The sequence below is a fragment of the Saccoglossus kowalevskii genome, chromosome 14, assembly GCF_978046115.1.
Source record: "Saccoglossus kowalevskii chromosome 14, keSacKowa6.1, whole genome shotgun sequence".
In the NCBI taxonomy this organism is placed as follows: domain Eukaryota; kingdom Metazoa; phylum Hemichordata; class Enteropneusta; family Harrimaniidae; genus Saccoglossus; species Saccoglossus kowalevskii.
In genome coordinates, this window is record NC_140654.1 from 19,632,809 (window position 1) to 19,655,580 (window position 22,772).

At 33.3% G+C, this 22,772-nt stretch overlaps 1 protein-coding gene across 4 annotated transcripts in view; it reads left to right on the forward strand.

The window, feature by feature from the left end:
- LOC144350042 (uncharacterized) overlaps nt 1–22,772 on the forward strand; it is a 98,595-nt gene that overhangs the window by 35,078 nt on the left and 40,745 nt on the right. For 3 of the 4 annotated variants that reach the window (XM_085508007.1, XM_085508011.1, XM_085508008.1), the window contains one exon: nt 11,751–11,851. The gene's annotated coding sequence lies outside the window, so the exon portion shown is untranslated. Of the gene's footprint in view, nt 1–10,141; nt 10,206–11,750; nt 11,852–22,772 lie in introns of all 4 variants that reach the window. The other variant, XM_085508010.1, reaches the window with a different exon arrangement.

Here is a 22,772-nt window from a genome sequence, read left to right on the forward strand (position 1 = left end):
AATTTGGCAATTTTTGTCCCATTCTTCTGAAAGAAAGTTCAAACTATAAACTGGACTATTTTGTGAATTTGTGATGAAAAGAGGAACTGGACAATGTTTGTGAATATTAATAAAATATTTTCAGCTTGTTTTCATAAATTTATCTTCACAATGTCTTTGTATATCAGACATATTAATTTGGGCTTGTACATCTATTCATGAAGGTATTTTGATAATGAGCAAGTAATTTTTGAGTTGTAGAATAATAATTAGGCAATGAATATTTTTATATTAATTAATTCTTATTTATAACATTTGATTTTATCTAATTATCGAATTAATTCTTATGATTTCACATATAAATGTTGGCTTCTGCCTAACTTTTATATTATGACTAATACAATTATCACACGTACTCAGACATTATTAATATATTGAATAATAGAATGAATACATTTATTAATATGATGTGACTAGTACATTATTAATAATTGTTGAAATGTTTGTCATAAATTAATTGGGAATTCTTATGATTTATATTTACTTTTTATGAAATATAAAATTGTGAATTTTTACATTAGAACATGATAGCAATTTTGGTTTTGTATGTCAGATTTATGAATTTGGGTTTCATAAATTGGACATCTTGGGTTTAACACTTCAGGCGTATTAATTTTAGTTTTGTGTATCCATTTATGAAGATTCTTGATAGGTTAACTGATGTATGTATGTGACTACTATTGTACAGAATTATTAATTTTGAAATACTGTTTGAAGTTTATGAGATCTAATATATAATGATTTATTATTTCTCTTGTAATATAATTTAATACAAGATTGAGCTGTAGTTTTCAGGCCTTTATAAATGCCTTGGGTAGATTTACACTGTGGCTACTGTATGATACTTTATTTTCGCTATTTTTGCTTAGAATTTATTTTTGCTAATAGAATGATTCAGTGAAAATAAAATCAAGCAATACGATCTTTTTTCCTGTATTTTACTTTAAAAATCAGTGAAAATAAATTCTATAAAAAACACCAACAAAATCCATCTAAAGACAACAAACATTGTGTATTTGACAGTATTTTCTGGGTATAAACTGTCTTCTAAAGTACTAAGAGTGTGCCTACTCTTGGGGATGGCCATCCAGGCGTTTTACGACTCTCCTGAGCAGTGCAACATATATAAATTTGAGTGGTCAGGATTACTTCAAATTTGAGTTTGTACTGTTTCCTTGACTTTAGCTGTTTTTCATCGGCTCTTCAACCGGAGTTCCACAGAAGCTTGCGCAGTGCCCATAGAAATACATGGTACAGTGATGCACATCTAAGCAATGTTCTGTGACGTTGCTCCGCTCTCACAAATAATATAGTTGTTACCATCACTGTTTAAGAATTGACTTTTACTTTTTCTTCTCAGCCCTTGACTTTGACTAGGGTTTCAGGGAAATCTTGACACATGCACAGGTAATAATTATAAGATTAATAATAAGATAATTATTATGAGATACAATCAAGTACATACTACATGTGTTAAAATACTTAGCCTTTAGTGCAGAGGACATGATGCATAATACATAAGGACATAAATGTTGGCTACATGAGTTTATCTTCAGGAGCGGTTGATGAGTTTTATGAAAATTATTACTTAAAAAAAATGCAGATAACTTTTGCTAAGTTTGTAAGTTTGTATCAGCACATTTCACTAGGGTCCTAGGGAGTTACAGTGAATATTTCACTTGAGTCCTAGGGAGTCACATGAACATTTCATTTGAGTCCTAGGGAGTCACGGTGAACATTTCACTTGAGTCCTAGGGAGTCACAGTGAACATTTCACTTTTGTCATAGGGAGTCACAGTGAACATTTCACTTTTGTCATAGGGAGTGACAGTGAACATTTGACTAGAGTCCTAGGGAGTCACAGTGAACATTTCAATTGAGTCCTAGGGAGTCACAGTGAACATTACACTTGAGTCCTAGGGAGTCACGGTGAACATTACACTTGAGTCCTAGGGAGTCATAGTGTACAATTTCCACTTGGGGTCTATTAACTCAATCTCACCATAAGAACAGTTTTACTATGTTGGGTACACATGTAGTTGGCAATCACAATGACATCTGTTAATTCAGATTGATCAGATGCACATCCTAAGGGGGGGGGGGGAGTCGTCCAGAATTACTATATTATAGCATGAAAGCTATATATTAAAGCGGAGGGGTTGTCATCTGCGCATGCTTGGGAATTGTGTCCTCACACACGCTAAAACGCAAAGGTTCTTGGGTAGACGCTTGTTTGTAAACAACGCTAGCTATGGCCATCTGCCGCATGCATGCGCTGGTGACGACTCCCTTACTTTAATATAAGCCATTGTACATCTATACTACTCTTGAACAAGTCTAGTATAGCAGCCAGCCAATTTTTGAGTTTCATGCTCATATGAATTTATCAAGTGTTTTCCACTAAAAGTAGCCATGTTGACAGCTGTATTTCTTACCATAGAGGTAAGACTTTACTTTAAAATGCAACTAAGATGCAGGATTTCACTGTAAATTAAGACTGACCACATTATTGTGTTATCATGCATAGTAATACACTCATTGTCATTATTTTAATTTATGATTTCAGCTGCAGATCCTCTGAATAATATATACTGTAAAATACTTTATTTTACCGGAATTAATTTTCCCTGAAAAGTCTTTCTTGGTGTTTTGTATGGAATTTATTTTCACTGATTTTTGACTAGCTGAATGTAAAATATAATAAAAACGGTATATTCGCTGGATTTTATTTTCACTGAATCATTCCTTCAGCGAAAATAGCAAAAATTAATTCCAAGCGAAAACAAAGTATTTTACAGTATATGAATTTAGGCTATATGACATCTAATCAAGTTTCAATCAATATATTTCTGCATTTTTACTGTTGGTTTGTCAAAAGATACATGTTTATTTGTAAACTTGTTGTTTTCGAAATTGCTGTTAAATTAACCTATAAAAGAATATATATACTAGGTAATCTGAAAATGAATAATCTTTATGAATTTAAAAGACCTGGTTTTATATAAAAAGTTTAATTGTTTTATAATTATTTGTTTTTTTAATTACATTTATTAAAACGTTTTGGGTTGTTACTTACCAACTTTTAAAGTTGAGTAATAAATACATATTCTTACCATACTACACATAGATGACTGGATATTCTTACATTGAGACAATCAACTCATTAAATGTTAAAGTCATTATATTTATATTATTTATAGGATTTCTTATCATATATAAATATTATATAAAGGAAGTGAATCGGTTTCTATTTCTGTGACAAATAATCTGTTGCTAGAATTGTTTGTGTTTTCAATCATTAAAGGAGTGAGTAGGCGCATGGTGACTAAATTTCATGTATTCATTATGACTTCCTAGAACCTTGATGAAGTATTCATTGCATTATATTTTTCCTACTGGGCATTAAGCGAAAATTTGTTAGAATTGTGAAATTATTCAGTCGCTTTCTTCTTGTATCTAAATGTCTCTTATAACCGCTGGACTATTTCTCCCTGGACCCAGCTTACAAAATGTTTAAAATTTTAAATGACTTCAAACTTATGAGGTTTTGAAGGTTTCATCAAATAAAGGACAAAGAGTTAATAAAAAGTGGGGATACACATGTTTCCTTGGAAACAATGACTTGTGGTTAATAATATTCATACAGTTTATGCTGATATATAACTCAAGAACTAGTTCTGGTAACTGAAGTTTTTTTTGTCTGCATCTTCTCTTATAGTCAGTCATATTGAATAATTCACTTGTCAAAAGTTTCACCGGCATGATCATTCTTAAGTTATATATCCACCCTTTATAGTTGAACATAGTGAAACTATGGATACCTTGCCTTGATTTTTTCTTTGGTCTTTTTTCTTGCCTTTTTTGTTGTACATGCAGAACATTTAATCAACAATTTTGACAATTTGAAAAAAAAAAATACTGTAAATGCATTAATTATTCAGTTGCTTTCGTTGCTATTTTTCCTGATAAATAATATCTACTATTATATTAAATTCATGTGAACATTAAAATAACAATAGAACTCATTGTTTCCCTACAAAATTTGTGAACTTATAACCCAGTGAATGTGCTGAAAATATCAAAATAGTGCAATTAAACAGTAGCGAAAATAAATGATTTTACAGTAAATGGTAATTATTCATATATTAAAAAGATACTGAATATATGAAATCAGACATTTTCTTGTCATTTCTTTTGATTTTGGTTACAGGGGAGCATTTATAATTCAAAAGTAAACTGGCAATTAATTTTTTAATGTTTTGAACATTTTCATAGGGTTTTAGGTTTGCTAGTTTTGAATTCATGAATATGGTGGGCATGTTAATTTGTTTAGTTTTATGTTTCCTTAACGATTTCTTGGACATGTCTCAACAGATTTTATTCAAAGTTGTACAAAGACGAGGCATAATTTTCGAGTCCCCAAATGTCACTTCAGTCAACCACAAACGGGGACTATGTCATTGAAAATGACTTGATTTTGGGGGACACTTACAGATTTGATTTTTTGATCCATCCTCACTACCGACTTCAGCCAACCACAGACAGGGACTATGTCATTGTAAATGACTTGATTTTGTGGGGCACTTACAGATTTGATTTTTTGATTCATCCTCACTACCTACTTCAGCCAACCACAGACAGGGACTATGTCATTGAAAATGACTTGATTTTGGAGGACACTTACAGATTTGATTTTTTTGAACCATCCTTACTACCTATCCCACATGAAATACATTTAGTTTCTTTATAATTTGAAGTTGAAAAAAAAATGATTGTCATTTCTCAGCCCTTTCATCCACGTTTTTGATCTGTTGTACGGTAGTTGGCACCAGGGTAACACTTTAAATTGTCATTTGACAGATTAATGGCATCCCTGTTATAATGTACGACTTAAGCTAATCACATGTGTTGTGTGACAGAAATACACTATGTACAGTTAGCAGTTGTACTTGCAATAAAAAAAAGGAGTCAAGAGAGACATGAGTGATCTACGGTATATCAGTGTCCATAAAAATAAGAATCGGTACCGGTAATATACATTCAGCAAAACAAAGGCATTCCTTACATCTTTATAAATATTTATAAATTTCTCAATTCAAACTGAAACAAGAGATTTGTGTTGGTCAATTGAATAATATAAGAACGGTTTCAAATGACACATTCATACGCAGTGCTTCTTAATCGGCCGATTGGATTCAATCCCATTTAAATTTTTAAAGATGCCTTTGTTGTGCTGATTGGTCATTTGATGCAAATGTCTGTGACTATACATTTTCCCATGATGCAATGCAGGAAAAAGAGTGGAAAAGTTCAAGTCACCTGTAATTGTAGTACTGAGAATTGTACTCAATGGTAGGTTGTGATAAATGTGATAAAGTACTGCTTTTGAAATGTTTTAATTAAATATTTTGGATGCTGTTTAATTCAAATCAGGTTTTCTATACCGTGAAATCTTATATGAAATATAACCCTGATTAATATGAAACTGACTTAATTTCGTTAAAGACAGGCAGAATAGTTTTCTTCCTTGGCACAATAATTGTTTTTTGCATTCTATCATATTTGTTATTACCAGTAAATTTCCTGTTTTGTTATTTCAGTTTTACATATTACAGTTTTCAGATTTAATATTGTCATTCTTAGTAATTATTCTGTGCTGGAATGGAAGTCAGATGCAATTAAGTACATCTGTGCATGCCGTGATCAAACCTCCAATATTTATTTGTCAGGAAGTCACGTTGAGTGGACAATTGTTTCACTTAAACGTTATTGCATACTACATACAGCTTGCGCCTGAGTTGGTACGTACAATGGCGTCTTCTCTCATGACAATATTATATAGTTGTTTAATCAGAAAATCACTCATGCTGAGTGGACATGTATGCATGGTTGTGAAAAACGAATGTTGATTGTACGAGTACATCAAAGACTACTTACAGATACCTTTACCTATGCTTTCATTGTATGTACTGTGAGGTTTTCACAACAACTGGCCTATTTATCGTTTTCATGGCAAACACCAGCATTAAGGTAGAAGTCTACTCATAAATGCAAATACCCATAATTTATTCATTTTGCAATAAATTGTACTCCCGGGCTATATAAGAATATTGACTTAAAAAAAAGTTTGGGGTCACCAGCCTAAATTTCGAGAAAAGTATTGGTTGTATTTTAGTGGATAGTGGCCATTTTTATGCTTTTACCTTCCGGTTTCTATGGCAGAGATATTATGCCATATCACAAATTGTAAGCTGGTGACATAGTCTGAAAAAATTATGCATTGTTAATGATGGACCACTTTTTGTTGAACTGAATTATTTCAAAAATCTTGGTTTTGAAAAGTGAAATTTTTTTAAAAAATTGTGTTCTATTGAATTGTTTTAAAAATAATGATTTATGAAAATTACTGGGACAAGTTACTCAAACTAAGTCACTGTAACACACAAAAGAATGTTATTTCATGGTGCCATGAGACAAAAGCTTTATAATTTTACATATTAAATAAACCAATGAACATTGTCAGGTGATTTATTACCAATTATCACAAAAATTATGAGTAGGCTTAATATTCTACCTTAAGATACTTACCCGGTAGATACTCCCCATGTCAATATGATTAAAAAAGAATCCAGTTTTGGACTTCTTTTTATGTTTTCCTATTTGATTTTAATTTATTTCCTGGTATTTTTATTAAAATATTGATAATTGTAAATGCCAGTAAGATGCATGTTATCATCAAATTAAAAAAAAAAAAAAAAAAAAAATAGCTAGCATCTTCAAACTTTACACACATCTCTCATCTGACCTGCAAAACAAAAGGTCAAAGGTCAAGGCATGTGTGTATGTATTTTCACAATAGAACTCCAAGGTAAAAAAAAAATGTTTTCAAACTGTACATATTTAACTCATGTGAACCACAAGACTTGTTAGATTGTAAAGTCGAAGTTCAGTAGCACAAGGTTAGCAAGATTGTACTTGGAAAAATCAGCCATAGATGAAACCTTAAAGCAGGGGAGTCGTCACCTGCACATGCGTCAGGTGACCATAGCGTGTCATTGTTTACAAACAAGCGTCTACCCATATGCCTTTGCGGTTTTAGTGTGTGTTGATGTCATCGCTTGGGACTCAATTCCTGCATGTGCACAGATGTTGACTCTCTTGCTTTCACTATTTTATTCACTCACTTTCATAGTAAGGACACAATATTGGTTTTGTGGTCCAGTACAATGTTGTTGTAGAAGTAACTCCCATAAGTCTTGTGAGATTTAACAGTTATAGTTACACTGTAAAAAACTGATCTCAACAAATTGTGCATGACACAGTCATATTTGTTACTGAAACAACTGTACTGGTACTAATACTTTCTAAAATAAATACATGTCATGTATGCCTATTACATATTGATATAAACTGTGGAAACAAGCAACTATTGTCATTTTTAATACAACAAATTCAGATACAGCCAAAAAACTAAAATGCTGAAAATATTTTCACCATAATTCTAAGTGACTTATGTTTTGCCCTGTGTGTGTGTCCGTCCGTGCGTGCGTGCGTGCGTGCGTCCGTGATCACCTGTATCTCGAACATGCATGGACCGATTAAGTTCAAACTTCACTCATACATCACACATTATATGGGACATATGCACATGCATTTTTTTCATGATCCGATTAACGATAGCCGAATAGCGGCCAAAATCGCACATTTTCACCATTCCGGACCCGGATCTCAGTTATGCATGGACGGATTTTGTTCAAATTTGGTACATACATTAAACATAATAGGACCTTGATGCACGTCATTTTTTTTTTGGATCAAGTTCGAAATGGCCGACTGGCAGCCATTTTGTTTTAAAGAATTCAGTTCTGGATTCGTATCCGAGACATGTCTGGATTGATCAAGTTCAAACTTCACACACACAAGGTACATCATGTCACAAATATGTATGTGCATTTGTTTCATGGTCTCATTAACGATAGCCAAATGGCGGCCGCTTTAAGGCCGAAAATGTATTGAAATCGCACATTTTCACCATTCCGAACCCGGATCTCAGTTATGCATGGACGGATTTTGTTCAAATTTTGTACATACATTAAACATAATAGGACCTTGATGCACGTCTTTTTTTTTTTCGGATCAAGTTTGAAATGGCCGACTGGCGTCCATTTTGTTTTAAAAAATTCAGTTCTGGATCCGTATCCAAGGCATGTCTGTATTGATCAAGTTCAAACTTCACACACACATGGTACATCATGTCACAAATAGATATGTGCATTTGTTTCATGATTCGCTTAACAATAGCTGAATGATGGCCATTTTAAGGCCGAAAATGCATCAAAATCACGTATTTTCACCATTCCGAACCCGGATCTCAGTTATGCATGGATGGATTTTGTTCAGATTTAGTACAATGTGTTGTACATATGCAGGTGCATTTCGGTCATGATCTGCTTTGAATGTACCGTATTTGTCTTCAATTAGGCGCCACTTTGTTACACTTTCATGTCACGGTGGCGCTTATTTGTGGTTAAATTTGAGCAACTTTGTTTCAAATGGCGCTTATTTCAAGCACTTCAAGTTCTAGTACCGGTAACTGTGTTACAAGCCATTGTTTTTGCTCCATTCTGGTGATAGATTATTAACAATATTTTACATTACAGTCTGACGCTTAGTCACTGTAGCCTTTATTTTAAATACTGAGTAAATGACCCGTTTTCAGACAGTTTAGAAAGTTATACAAAAAATATCATTCTTTAGAAAACATTCACAGTTTGCCGTATAATCAACAGAAAAATAAAACAAACACAAATTCAACGCTTAGTAGTCAATGATCACGGTAGCAAAATCCGGTCATGCTGCATTCCACGGTTACGATTATTACTCAGTAGTAGTTATAATAACGTACAAAAAATAAAATGCAAGTAAAATTCAACTTAATTTCATCGTAAGCGAATGATTCTGGTCGCATGTAAACGCTCGGCGCGATTCGATGTCTGCCATGCTTCCTGTCTAGGACTTGACCTGGAACGCGTTTTTTGACCTGATAGGTCAAGTCGTTAATTAACCAATCAAAATGCTGGATGATGCCAACGTGATCAAATTACCATAGCTCATTTAAATAATGTATGAACGCAATGCGGAAGTGATTTGCCGATGTTTGCGATATTTTGGCTTTGATTTTGGTGGGAAAAACGGCATGATTTTTTTTTTCAAATCAAGAAATTAGTTATTTTTGGAAAGTAAACTGAGCATTTAAAGAATAATTTAACACTGTTTACTGTGACAACAGCGCATTTGAAACAGAACATTTTCGCGTTGTTTTAATTTCGTTTTTATGGACTTACTGCGAAATTAAAAACCACGCTGATATTTTCTACAGTAGACTAAAAAGACATGTTTCAAGAGATTATAGACCGATTTCTTAAAAATTGTTAGAAACAAAACCAATTTTTTTTTTACATAAAAGCCATTCGTACAGTAACAGCGAGGGACTTCCGCGATCGCGTCCATCGCTACGAACCGGTAACCGGTAGTCGATCCGCCGGCGCCCAATTCACGATCATTACGTGCCAAAATTTCAACTTTGTCTGGCGCTTAATTGAGGTGTAAAATACAAAGTTTTTGTGGCACTGGCGCTTAACTGAAGACAAATACGGTATGTGTCACTCAAATATAAACAGAACGGGAACGTGTCATTGACAATGACTTGTTACTTATAAACATGAATGATTGACATGTGAGTTGATCTTTAGTGAAAATGTTAATTATTCAATGCCATGTACAAATGTTTTTGCCTCTTTTCTCCTAAAAGAACTTTTTTGAACCACAATTTTAACATATGATTAAAAACAAGACTTTTGTATATTTCACCATAATTGAGTATTCAAGAGGATTCCCTAAAATGCTCATTTGCATATGGTAGTTGTTAAACCTTTTCACCACCAGACGTACATGTACTCGCCCAAATTTTTCTGCACTTTTTTCTTATATTCTTCAATATTTCTGGAAATGAACCCAAATTTTAAAGGCAACAGATAAAATTTGGGTCATTATTTAGTTTTTAATCAAAAAATTTGGCTATTTTTTGTCCCAAAACTTACAGAAAGTGCAGACTATATATAAACAGGACTATTTTGTGATGAAAAAATGGAACTGGTAGTAAAAAGGTTAGTAAGTATTTTAGAAAAAGTCAAAAATAATTATCGTGCTGAATGCATGTCCAATTTTATTATCCATATCTTTGTTTCAGGTAATATTTGCCACTATATCAAATTTCATTTTTCTCACACTAATAACAGTTATCAGCAATTTATCATGCACGAAGGAGTCTTTACATTACTTTCATTTTTATCACCAGCGAAATTTGATGACATTCATCTCACAAATTATGGACTTTTAAAAAATTCATGATTGCTTTATTCTCGCCTAGCTAATACAAAAATTAGATACCTGGTAACCTGAATTCATGTTCCTCATAAAAACTGTTTATTTTTTTTCCAATGAATATTCATGCACTAATATTAAAAATATTTAGCCATTTAAAAATTCCAAGGTTGCTAACAAAATATTGGGCTATGTATATGCGCATTAAATGTAACTAAAACAATATTGAATGGAAATAAATCATCATTTGAACCCATCCCGACACCAAGTACACAAAGTACATCGTGCACTTCGATAATAGTGTTCTTGATGTTACATTTTCATCACCAAAGGCATCAATTTTTGTATCTTTTTTTTTCTTTTGAGTCGGCTACCTTAGCAATAAAAAAACAAAAGATATACACAGTGTCTTGCCAGTTTTTACAAAATCACTTGTAGCTAGAGTCAAATAAGACGTATTTCAATAATTTTGCATGTAATAAACACAATTATTGCTTTATGTGTATTGAAGATGTGCTTCTAATATAGTAAATACTGTATTACTTATTTGTACTTCATACCTACAATACCTTCAGCACACAGTAGTTCTTTCTAAGCTTTCTTTGATTTCCTCTCACTTGTGAACAAAACTACATCACTGATACAGTCGACGTACTACAAATGTACTTTGCAAGAGTGCATCTAATAACTGCAATTTTATATTACTTCATACCTACAATACCTTCAGCACACAGGAGTTCTTTCTAAGCTTTCTTTAATTTCCTCTCACTTGTAAACAAAACTACATCACTGATACAGTCGATGTACTACAAATGTACTTTGCAAGAGTGCATCTAATAACTGCAATTTTATATTCTAGAAATTCTGCATTCTCGATTATATGGCTTGAATTTATCCGTAAATATTGCTAAAACTCCTCTTATGCTCAATCAATTAATTGTACATTAAGTCGTACAAAGAAACACAGTCAATTGGGGGACTGTGGAGGAAATTAATCTTAATGGTTTGTTTGTTTGATCAATTACTCCAGTAATTATCTGATTCATAGTATGCCTATTTTGAGAAACAGTTATTCACATGACTTGTTCATTCATTGTGTATCACGCTCCTATGTAGCGATTAATGGTTCTATGAGCGGTAGGAAATCCATGTTTGCTTTACAGGTATATAACCTCTGTACATTTCAGTCAAGTGTATCAACTAATCATGTCTGGGAGTATCTTCATTGCCTTTAATGCATAATTACATTAAGCCCTTCTACTAATCCCTAACTTTAATCCGATGGGAATTATCTAAATAATAATAATTTCTAATATTTTTTTTTTAAGGTTCAACCTGCTCGTTGGATTATAAATAGCTAGATTATATTCTCGATTTCATTGCTGATTGCCTGTTTCCATGGTAACAATATACTTTGGAGTTACATAAGGTAAGATTTGATACATTTATCCTAATACATGTAGTTGTTTTCCTGCAAAATATTTGGTATGTACTTTTCAACCAATCAAAATGTCTGTCTGTCTGTCTGTCTGTCTGTCTGTCTGTCTGTCTGTCTGTCTGTCTGTCTGTCTGTAAAAATAAAACTCACAATGTTTATCATCTTTATATAAATAGTCTTGATAATTTTTTTTTTAAAATAAGATTATGATACCCCGGTAGTTTTTTTTCAACAAGGTCTTCGTATTTAAAAAAAAATAAGGTAAATGTTTATTATGCTAGTTTAACTCACAGGGGTTAAGATGGAAGAAAATAGTGTTTTTAAAAAAAAAAAATTATATATATATATATATATTTTGTTCTTGCTTGGTGAAAGAGAAAATTGCAAATAATTTTGTTTTATTGGTTTCACCTTCCATGGCTTGGTTCCTATCAAGTACAGTTAATTCCTTGTCATAGGGCTTCAGCAGCTTGAAAAATTTAATTGCGATATCTTTTTTTGCCCCAAGGCAACCTTCTGTCAATTTCATGATAATTAGATAAGAAAGAGGATTATCTGGAAGAATCTAAACCTACATTTAAGATTAATGTGAACTTGATGAGTATTAAGATTACTGTAAACCATTTAATTTTTGCTGCCGGGAATTTTTTAAGATTTTAAGATGATCATTTTTGAGGAAAGGTTTTTCACAAAAGTTGCTGTGAGTCATTTAGGACATACCCTAGTCATGCCTTTAGGAAACATAGTGAAAGTTGTTGTACGTGACTCCATGTTTTCAGAACCCCAGTGAAAGTTACTGTGACTCATTTGTGTCTTTAGAAACCTAGTAAGAGTTGCTGTGACTCCTTGACTTGAGGACCCCAGTGAAAGTCACTTTGACTTTATTGTGTCTTTAGCATCAAGCATTTCTGCCCTTATAAAACCGGATCTTGGGCATGTATGGATGGATTTTTTTTTAAACTTAGTACATACATTGGACATCATAGGTCCTTGATGCACGTCATTTTGTTTTTCAGATCAGATTCAAAATGGCCGACTAGTGGCCATTTTCATTTGACATACTTTGACAGTCATGTTCAAACTTTATATATACATTATACATCTTGTCATACATATGCACATGGATTTGTTTGACCATTAGATTAAAGATGGCCATCTTGATACATACATTGAACATTGCTGATCGACATACTGTAAAACATGTTGAAAAAGCGACATACTATTTTAGCGAATTGTGGTAAAATGACGTACCGGGGTAATAGCTAAATGTTGATTTAGCGAATCTCTCTTGTCTTTGTTGATTTCCTGTTTTCATAATACTTGTCTGTCGCCTGCCAAAACAAATGCGCAGTTGTCACCTTCATAAAAAGTGTAATAAGGAATAACTCCAGATTATTACGTTTTCTGTGTTGTTTACAAAGTGAGTGTGTGGAGAAAAAGACGTTGTTTGGCTACCATTTTGAATTTACAATGAAGTCATTAGCGACATCTTAAATTAGCAAATTAGTTCTCTTGCTAAATTCGCGAAAAAGACAAGTTTTACAGTACATTGACTGATCGCAATCAAACTTTACATTATACAGCATTTGTTTCATGTTACGATTCATAATGGCTGACTCATCTCAGATTTGTTTAATTGCTATTGAACCAACAAGGATTTGTTTCAATCATAATACAATTGACTGTAACAAAAATTGAACATGTAACATGCAGTGGTAGCTTGAGAAAAACAAAATAGACAGTGTTGTAAATGCGTCATGGACGCTTGCATAATTCAGTTTTGTGTAGAAGTTCACGAGCAAACATCTTGCAAACATACGTACAGGTAAATTTGCAGATGAAAATGACCAGTATTTCTTAATCTCAACAAATAGTGGTGGGTTTGCTGTTTGAACTATCTATACACTAAATGTTGACAAGTCACACACAGAAACTTCTTCATGCATTGATCTTAAAGAAAACATAAAGCCAAACAACATAATGACCCCTCAAGAAAAAGCTCCACAAATGTAGAAACAGATTCCATGATGTCATACTTTACCCATAATCCTTTGCTTGAGAATCAAGATGGCTGATCTATACACAATACTGATGAAAAGTTGAATATCTAGAGAATGAAAAGTGATATAAAAAAATTGTAAATTGCATATTCTTACATTTGCCAAGCTCTATTATCTGGGAGTATTATGTTAATCTTGACTTTCCCTTTAAGATCTCCCCTATTATCATAACGATAACAGAGCATGTGGTACCAATCAACCAATAAGAATGCAGCATTTCAATAAAGGGCAGTGCACCGTATTGTAATATTTTGTAAAGTAATGGTTGATTTCCTGAAAGAGCCAAGACTAAATACAGCATGATTCTATAATCCTATTGGCGTCAACGTTCCTTGGAGAGAACCCTGGTGTACGTTGTATTGCATAAAGATGCCAATGCGTTTGACAATTCAAACAACTTGTTTGCTATGATTTCTTGAGAGTAGTCAGTGTTATAAGTTACCCCCAAGTGATCGCAGTGAATTAATACATTGAATGACTTTCAAGTAGTTAAATGAAGTCTTGCAGTTATTGTCAGAGCACAGGAATTTAAAGTAATGCATTAAAGAGAGGGATGAGCAAATGCCTTTTACTATTATAATTTCATGGTGATTTTATCTCAGTCAGCTTTAGTGATACTCTGAACAAATTTAAGAAAAAACAATCAGTCTATTCCCTATAACTCAGTACTTGTGTAGTGTATGCTGTGTAATTATATGTAAAGATGTTTAATATGTAAAAGATGGATGAATTTTGTGGCCAGATTTATTAAGTCATGTATTATATCCTTTTCTCCTCCAGTTCCCCTTTTTTCATCAAAAATTCACAAAATATTCCCGTTTATAGTTATAGACACAAATGGGCAAATTTTTTGAGTAAAAACTGAAAATTGACTGAAAGTTTGTCTGTTTTGTCTGTTAAAATTAGAGTTCATTTCCAGAAATATTGAAGAGTTATTGGAAAAAAGTGCAGAAAATTTGGGCCAAAAAGTCTGGTGATGAAAAAGTGAATGATCCAACCTATCAAATAATTGTTGGTTAATGTGTACATGTATTAGAGATACATGAGAGAAAATTCGGCCCATGATATTGTTCTTATATTCTTAGATTCATACATGTATGCAGTTACATTACACATTATAAAGTGCTGCATGATAGGCCAATTTTGACTCCAAAAAAGACTGCAATGTTCAGCTGCTAGGATATTTGACCATGTCTAGGATTGAGTTAGTATCCCTTGGTGCAAGACTGGTTGATTCAGAGACTTGTGTTTGATCTGGGATTTCATTCAAGTATTTTCATCTAGTTTATTTTTTTTTTTTGTATTTATTTTTCACACAAAATAAAAATATACAGTAACAAAAACATACATACACAAAAAAAAAACTGAAACGAAAACAAGAATGAGATGTGGGCTAATGTGGTGTTTTCTATTTTGTACCCTTCAAAGCCAGCTGTAATGTTTTGTTTATACTATTCCAATAGCCAAAAAGAAATTATTTACAATTACAAAATAACATTTTAACCAGTTCGCTTCCTTGGTATTATAAAAATAGAGCAATGTTGACTGCTGGCTTGAATGAGTGGCTATCCGTTAATCCAAATCCTAACTGGCTCCCATTTCTGGTAATGATATAATATTTTGCCTCTATTTAAAGCAAGTTGATGTTCTATATGTTCATGGTCTTTTATGTATGCTTTGAAACCAAAGAATGATAAGATTTTCGCTTCTCTAGTTTATGCTTGAAGAGGTTATGCAGTCTGTCATGTCCCAAATATGATTTGACAAAATATTTAGGGCCATGCACCATGAAAAAAACATCCGTCAGTGACTTAATGTCTTGTCTCGACTTAGTGTAGAGGCTAGGAGTCTTACATAATCTTCCTTTACCTGCGAAAATAATTTTTGGATTAGGAACTTTGTTTTCAATCGTACTCAGTGTCATTTTATTATTAATAATACATTACAATTCAAGTGATGTAGAAAACATATTTAAATGTTTATTTGTTCTGCTTCTCCAAACAAATTCAAAATAACACAGGTTTAAATTAAGCATGTTTTTAGTCCCCGTTCGGACACAGTCAGAAAGCGGGGACTTATGTTTTGACCTCCGTGTGCACACGGCGTGCGTGCGTGCGTGCGTGCGTCCGGACCTGTATCATAGAAATGCCTGGACCAATCACAATCAAATTTCACACATACATCATACATGATATCATACATATGCACGTCAATTTGTTTCATGATCTGATTCAAGATGGCCAAATGGCGGCCATTTTTGTGCTAAAAATCATCAAAATCGAGCATTTCCCGGTTGTGTTTACAGATGGATTTTGTTCAAACCTTGTATATACGTTGGACATTATAGGACCTTGATGCACATCATTTTGTTTTACGATCTGATTCAAGATGGCCGAATGGCGGCCATTTTTGTGCTAAAAAATCATAAAAAGCAACCATTTCTCGGCTGTTTACAGATGGATTTTGCTCAAACTTGGTATATACATTAGACATTATGGGACCTTGATGCAAATATTTTTGTTTTTCAGATAACATTCAAAATGGCCGTATGGCGGCCATTTTGTATTAATCAATGTGGTTCTCGTGCCATATCTCCAATATATTGTTTTGACTGATTATGTTCAAATTTTAAATATTCATTATACATCATGTCATAGATATATTAGTTTGACGATCCTATTCAAAATGGCCGAATGGTTGTCATTTTTGTACTAAAAAATCATCAAATATCAAGCATTTCTGGCATTTATGGATGGATTTCGTTCAAACTTGGTACATACATTAGACATTACGGGTTCCTGATGCACGTCATTTTATTTTTCAGATCAGATTCAAAATGGCTGTCTGGCGGCCATTTTGTTTTAATGAATGGGTTTCCAGCCCCATATGTCTGACTTGTTTTGTCTGATTATGTTCAAATTTTTAATATTCATTATACATCATGTCACAGATATACGGATATATTGGTTTGATGATCTTTTTCAAAGTGTGCTACTTTTGTGCTAAAAAAATCCTCGAATATCAAGCATTTCTTGCATTTATGGATGGATTTTGTTCAAACTTATAACACACGTTAGACATTACAGGTTCCTGATGCATGTCATTTTATTTTCAGATTGGATTCAAAATAGCTGACTGGCGGCCATTTTGTTTTAATGATTGGGCTTCTAGAGCCATATCTCTTAAATACTTTGACTGATTATATTCAAATTTTATATATTCGTTATACATCATGTTATATAATATACATGTATATACATGTATTCAAAATGGCTGATTTTGTATGCTGTTCCAGAGCAATATCTCTCAATATGGACAAGTACTTGTTTGAGGATCAGATACAAGTGTCAATCATTTTAATGTTAAAAAAATCATATTCCTGACATGGTTATATTCCAGCTATATTACTATAAACATAACTATATATCTCAAATTTGATAACTAACGGGGACTGTGCCATGCATGGCTTGTTTTCTTTAAATCTTTATTTGAATCTACATGCAGCCATATATATCATCATTACTACTACTATTTAGTTAGATATTGTCTAACATAGACAAATACGGGTTTAATCCCTGCTATTTTAGCTTTCATTGAAAAACATAATGGTGCAATTTACCCTTGGCTGCCTAGCATTATGGAGCAACATGCATGTAGAAGCATTTTCCATATTTAGTTTGTACTTTTCTCCATGCAGCTCAGCAATGAGAATTTCGACTTTGCATAAATTCTTCTATCTTAATTGCTTCTTTTGTATATACGGGTACCAGGGGGGAAATCTATGTCTCCACACTGTTATGCCATTTGGAAATATAAAGTTATATGTACCTTCTTTGAGAGCTACTCAAGATGGTGATCACCATCTGCTCAGATACTGATCCTTGTTTCTATGCTCTCCTGTTTCTTTTTATTAAGGAATCAGGTGACCTAAGACATGCCCCACACTATCCCAAGTTCTCGGGGGGGGGGGGGGGGACAAGCTAGCTTATGCAAATACAAATATCTTCTGGAGGCTCATTTGGCTAAAATGGATGAATTTAAGTTGTTTGGCAAAACTGCCCTGGCTTCCTAATCGCCAAATGAGCTGGCAGCAGGATTTTGGAAATCATGCACATAACACTACCTAATAACCTCTCACTGGACAGTGCTGTTTACCACAGACTTTAGTTCAATTGGTACTAGGCAGGAAATGACAAACTCAATCACACCAACAGGGACTGCTTGCTATACTTTTCTTTCCGATTACATTGAGTTAAAATTGACATGTCAGATTTACCAGGACAGCAGACAGGTTCAGCCTTTGTCTTATACATTTGTACTAACATTTAACCAACAGTTACATGTACATGTGTTGAGCATCAATATGGACAATTCATATCCATATACTGTAGAATACTTTATTTTCGCTTGGAATTTATTTTCGCTATTTCCGCTGAAGGGATGATTCCATGAAAATAAAGTCCAGCGAGTATATTTTTTCCTATATTTCACATTAAACTCATCAAAAATCAGTGAAAATAAATTCCAAGCAAAACGCCCAAAAAGCCTTTTCAGCGAAAATCAATTCCAGCGAAAATAAAGTATTCCACAGTATAGTTGAGTGAACTTTTAGTTCAGTTTTTGTTTAACAGCCATAACATTTCTCTGTAGTAGATTTTCGTGTTGAATAAAATTAATATTAAATTGATTATTATATTGCTATCATTCAGTTATATCAAATGAATATTGATATTTACTGCTGCAGCCTACATGTAATTATGGAGAATCCATTGACATTATTGACCCGAAGAGGGGATGGGGGTCAATTGCAGTGCCTGGATGGTTTGCTTCTGATGTATATGTATATCTATAGTGGTAGTAATTAGCTATAGTGATAATATAATTTATAATAATTTATCTTAGCCAGTTTGTTTGTTTATCAGTCTCTGTCAATTACTCTGACACACTTATCAACTCCTGCCAGCATTTCTATGATTGGGCCATTCCAGTTTATATCTGCACCCCCCCCCCCTGTTGATGTGGTCGGATTTCCAGCACTGTATGATGGGGAAAATACCCCGGAATTCCAACTGTATATGGAGAAACAGAATCTGGAAATCCAGACGAGTATGGAAAAAAAATTCCTGGAAATCCAGGCAGTTATGGCTACTAAATAAAATATGGCCTAGTTTATCTCGCCACATACCGGTTGATGAGGTTGGATTTCCAACAGTATGACTAAAAAAACTTGGAATTCTGACTGTATATGATAAAAAAATTGGGCCAGTATGAAACAGTTATTACTGAAATTAGATAAGGATGGTGGCACGAATGAGCTCATCAACACTGTGAATCAGGACTAGTTTGGATTTCCATTATCAAATATAAAATTGTGAACTTGGTAATTTAGCATATGATGAGAGTTATATTTGGAAATCCTACTCTGTATGGTGGCATAATGGAACTCATCAACACCATAAGTAGGAACTATAGTTTTGGATTTCTATTACTGTATGGTGAATGGTGATTTGGAAATAAAACTTTGTATGACTTATACACCCATGGAAATTATACCCTGTATGAAGTAAACACACAAGCTCATCAACAGGGGGGGGGGGGGCAGATATAAACTGGAATGGCCCATTTCACCAATGATATGCTATGCCCTGCTTGGCGTGACATCATTAATGTTAAGGTGTGAGCTAGAATAGCTGGGATTGAACCTATATATATATATATATAATATTTATAATGTTAGACGATATTTAGCTACAAATAGTGTAAATTATTAGCAGTGACTGACATAAACAACCAAGCTATATAGATTTTTTTTAATTACAAAATGAATAACGTTATTTTATTATTAATATGATTCTGCACGTGTGAGTTTTGAAATGAATATTCTTCATAATGTATCAATGAGATAACCAAGAACCTTTTAGTAATTGTTATTGTCTCTTTTCTTCTCTCATCAATCATATCTTTGCTGTGTTTTGATTGCTATATCAAAAGGGCAAGGATATTTTGCTATGTGCAGAAAGGAAAGAATTGATTTTATTTATGATGACTAAGTTTATATTAATCAGATTTTCTCTGTACATAGTTATAGATTTGAATCTTATTTTCTAAATACGTATATGTTTCAAAAACAGAAGTCGTTACACCATTATATTGGTAATTGTTTTGTTCTCAGAATTTCTTATTTTGAATTTCTGTAGAGCTTTAAACTAAATTTGAGTGGCTTTTTCCATGAAAAATTATTAGAAGGCTGATAAATGTCTCATAATCACAGACAGTGTTTAGTTGTTTGAGTTATGGTAGAGGCTTTTGAGCATGGAGTGCACATACTGGCCTAATTATATTTCTGTGAATCTCTGAAACCACTGCACATGTTATAACATGTTTTTCTGTGAATCTCTAAAACCACTGCACATGGTGTGATGATTCAAAGTCTCCAACCCACTACAAACATTGTTATACGAGGTGAGAATTTTTGAAATGAAATTATATGTAGTTTGTAAAGAAAGCAGGTGTTCACAATGTGGAAAGAAAAGAGCTCCTTCAAGCTCTATTTTGAGACTTTTAATTTCCTCCTTATTTCTAAAGATGGCAACTAAATCCTTGCGGTACTTGCCATCTGTCAAGATTCTACAAAAAGGTATAATTTTATTGACATCCTGTGTGATTCAAGTAGATCCAATAAATTAATCATTTGAAATTGACAATATATTAAGAAAATTAAGTATTTTTAGAATTGTTGGTCGATGTTGCCTGTTTATTTTGTAAGAGTCAGGAATTATTCTCACCAGGAATTGAATATGTGGGGTGGAATTGTTTCCTCAGTTTCGAGATAATTATCCATCCAAGGAACTAGAGTTTGTTTCCCTTTTAGTGGAGACAGTGTACTCAAATGTTTATTGCATTCTACGCTTATAAATTATCACTTGTATTTTCTTACATTTTTGAGAAATAATTGTCTCATCTGAGTAAAAAAACCAGGGACAAAAAAAATGTCTCATGTCTGGTGAAAACACTTCCATCTTCGGCACATGTAAACCAAAACATGTATTTATAGTATGGTGGATCATTGAAATATAAATGAAATAAACTATAGACACTGTCATTTATGTAAGTTGTACATTTTGTAACTGTACATAAACTACTAAGGGAATGACCATTTATTATACCTAGGGGGGGGGGGGCAATATTTGGTGCTTTTTTAAAAAAAAATCATTGGACCCTCCTTTATTCAATTTGTAAAAGAGGGTGCCCCCTTGGAAAAATAGGAAATTTGTAACCCCCCTCTATATATATATATATTTTTTTTTTCAAAAAAGCGTAAAGTAAAAAAAAATGTGTCTCAATCTCTAAGAGAAAATTACCCCCTCCCCCTTCAGCCTTGATAAAAAGTCACTGACTTCCCCCCCCCCCATTGTGGCTTTGGTGAATATGCTGACCCCCTCTGTTTTGCCCCCCTCTGGTATAATTTCTGGAAGACTCAATGAGAGCTGGTTCCTGTTCTAAAGCTCTATTATTTTAACAAACATTCATGTTTTCTGTGCTAATCAATTGCTCATGTCTCCTCAATGCCGAGCAGTTCTAGATGTGCTAACCAGTATTGATGTCCTACTTGATGCAAAGATGCATGTATTTGTAATGTTGTGTCGTTGAATGTGTTGTAAACACAGATTTTCTGTTTACAGTCAATCGGAATTTCGAATGTACATGTATGTTGTGCATCAATTGTCAAAAAAAAAAACATATTTGATTATGAAGGACAAGAAGCGTAAACACTACGCCTGCTGAAAGCCGCCACTGAAAGCAGCCACTGATAGCCGCCACTGTTATCCGCCACTAAAAGCCGCCACTGATAGCCGCCACTGATAGCCGCCACTGATAGCCGCCACTGATAGCTGCCACTAAAAGCCGCCACTGATATCCGCCACTGAAAGCCGCCACTGATATCCGCCACTGAAAGCCGCCACTGATAGCCAAATTGAATAGAAAAGCTGGCGTCAGAAGCAGACACGTTGAAAGGATGGTTGGCGCCTTACACACTTTTTAATTTCATGTTATTTTTTAATTTTAATCACAAAGTCATTGTTTCCATGGAAACAAATTAGAGTGACCTACCATTTCATTTATTTGATATACCTTTTGCTTATTAAAATATCAATGACATGGAATTTTTTTTGTAGAAGAACTTCCTAAAATAATTCCTAGAAAATCTGGCTTTTGATCAAAAATTTTATAAAAAAAGTTATAAGCTATATATCACGTGTCTGTATTGCATGAAATGTCTTCATTAAGTTGTTGAATAGACATTGTGATGACTCTGCTTTAATAAAGTGATTACATGAAGAGGAAGAGAAAAACGTGAAAATAGAATTATATCATGCTGCATCATAGAAAAGCAACACTGAAAGTAAATTAAGTATGTCATGGCAGTGAATTGAATGATGAATTAATTTGTTATACTTCTTGGCTGAATGTTTCCAAAGTGTGTTCAGGGTCAGCGTGAAAATAGTTATTCATCACACACAGTAGTTAAATATATCCATGTCAACGATTTCTTTGTCAGATTTGTTTGTTTTTAAGGTTGTTGTGAATTTTTGAAAAATTTCTAAAAAAAAAATCTCACAAAAAAAGCAATTTGATTGATGTCTGTTGAACCTGTCTTAAACCAAGTATAAGTATGTGCTAGATCTCTTAACGAGGTCATACTCGTTAATGCAAATAAAGCTGATTCAAGTGAATGTAGGTCATGTAGATTTACTAAAACTAGCATGCATACATACTTACTTTCAAAGTGATTTTGTCTATATATATTTTAGTTAATTGCCTCATTATCAAGAATTGCCTCGTTATCAAGA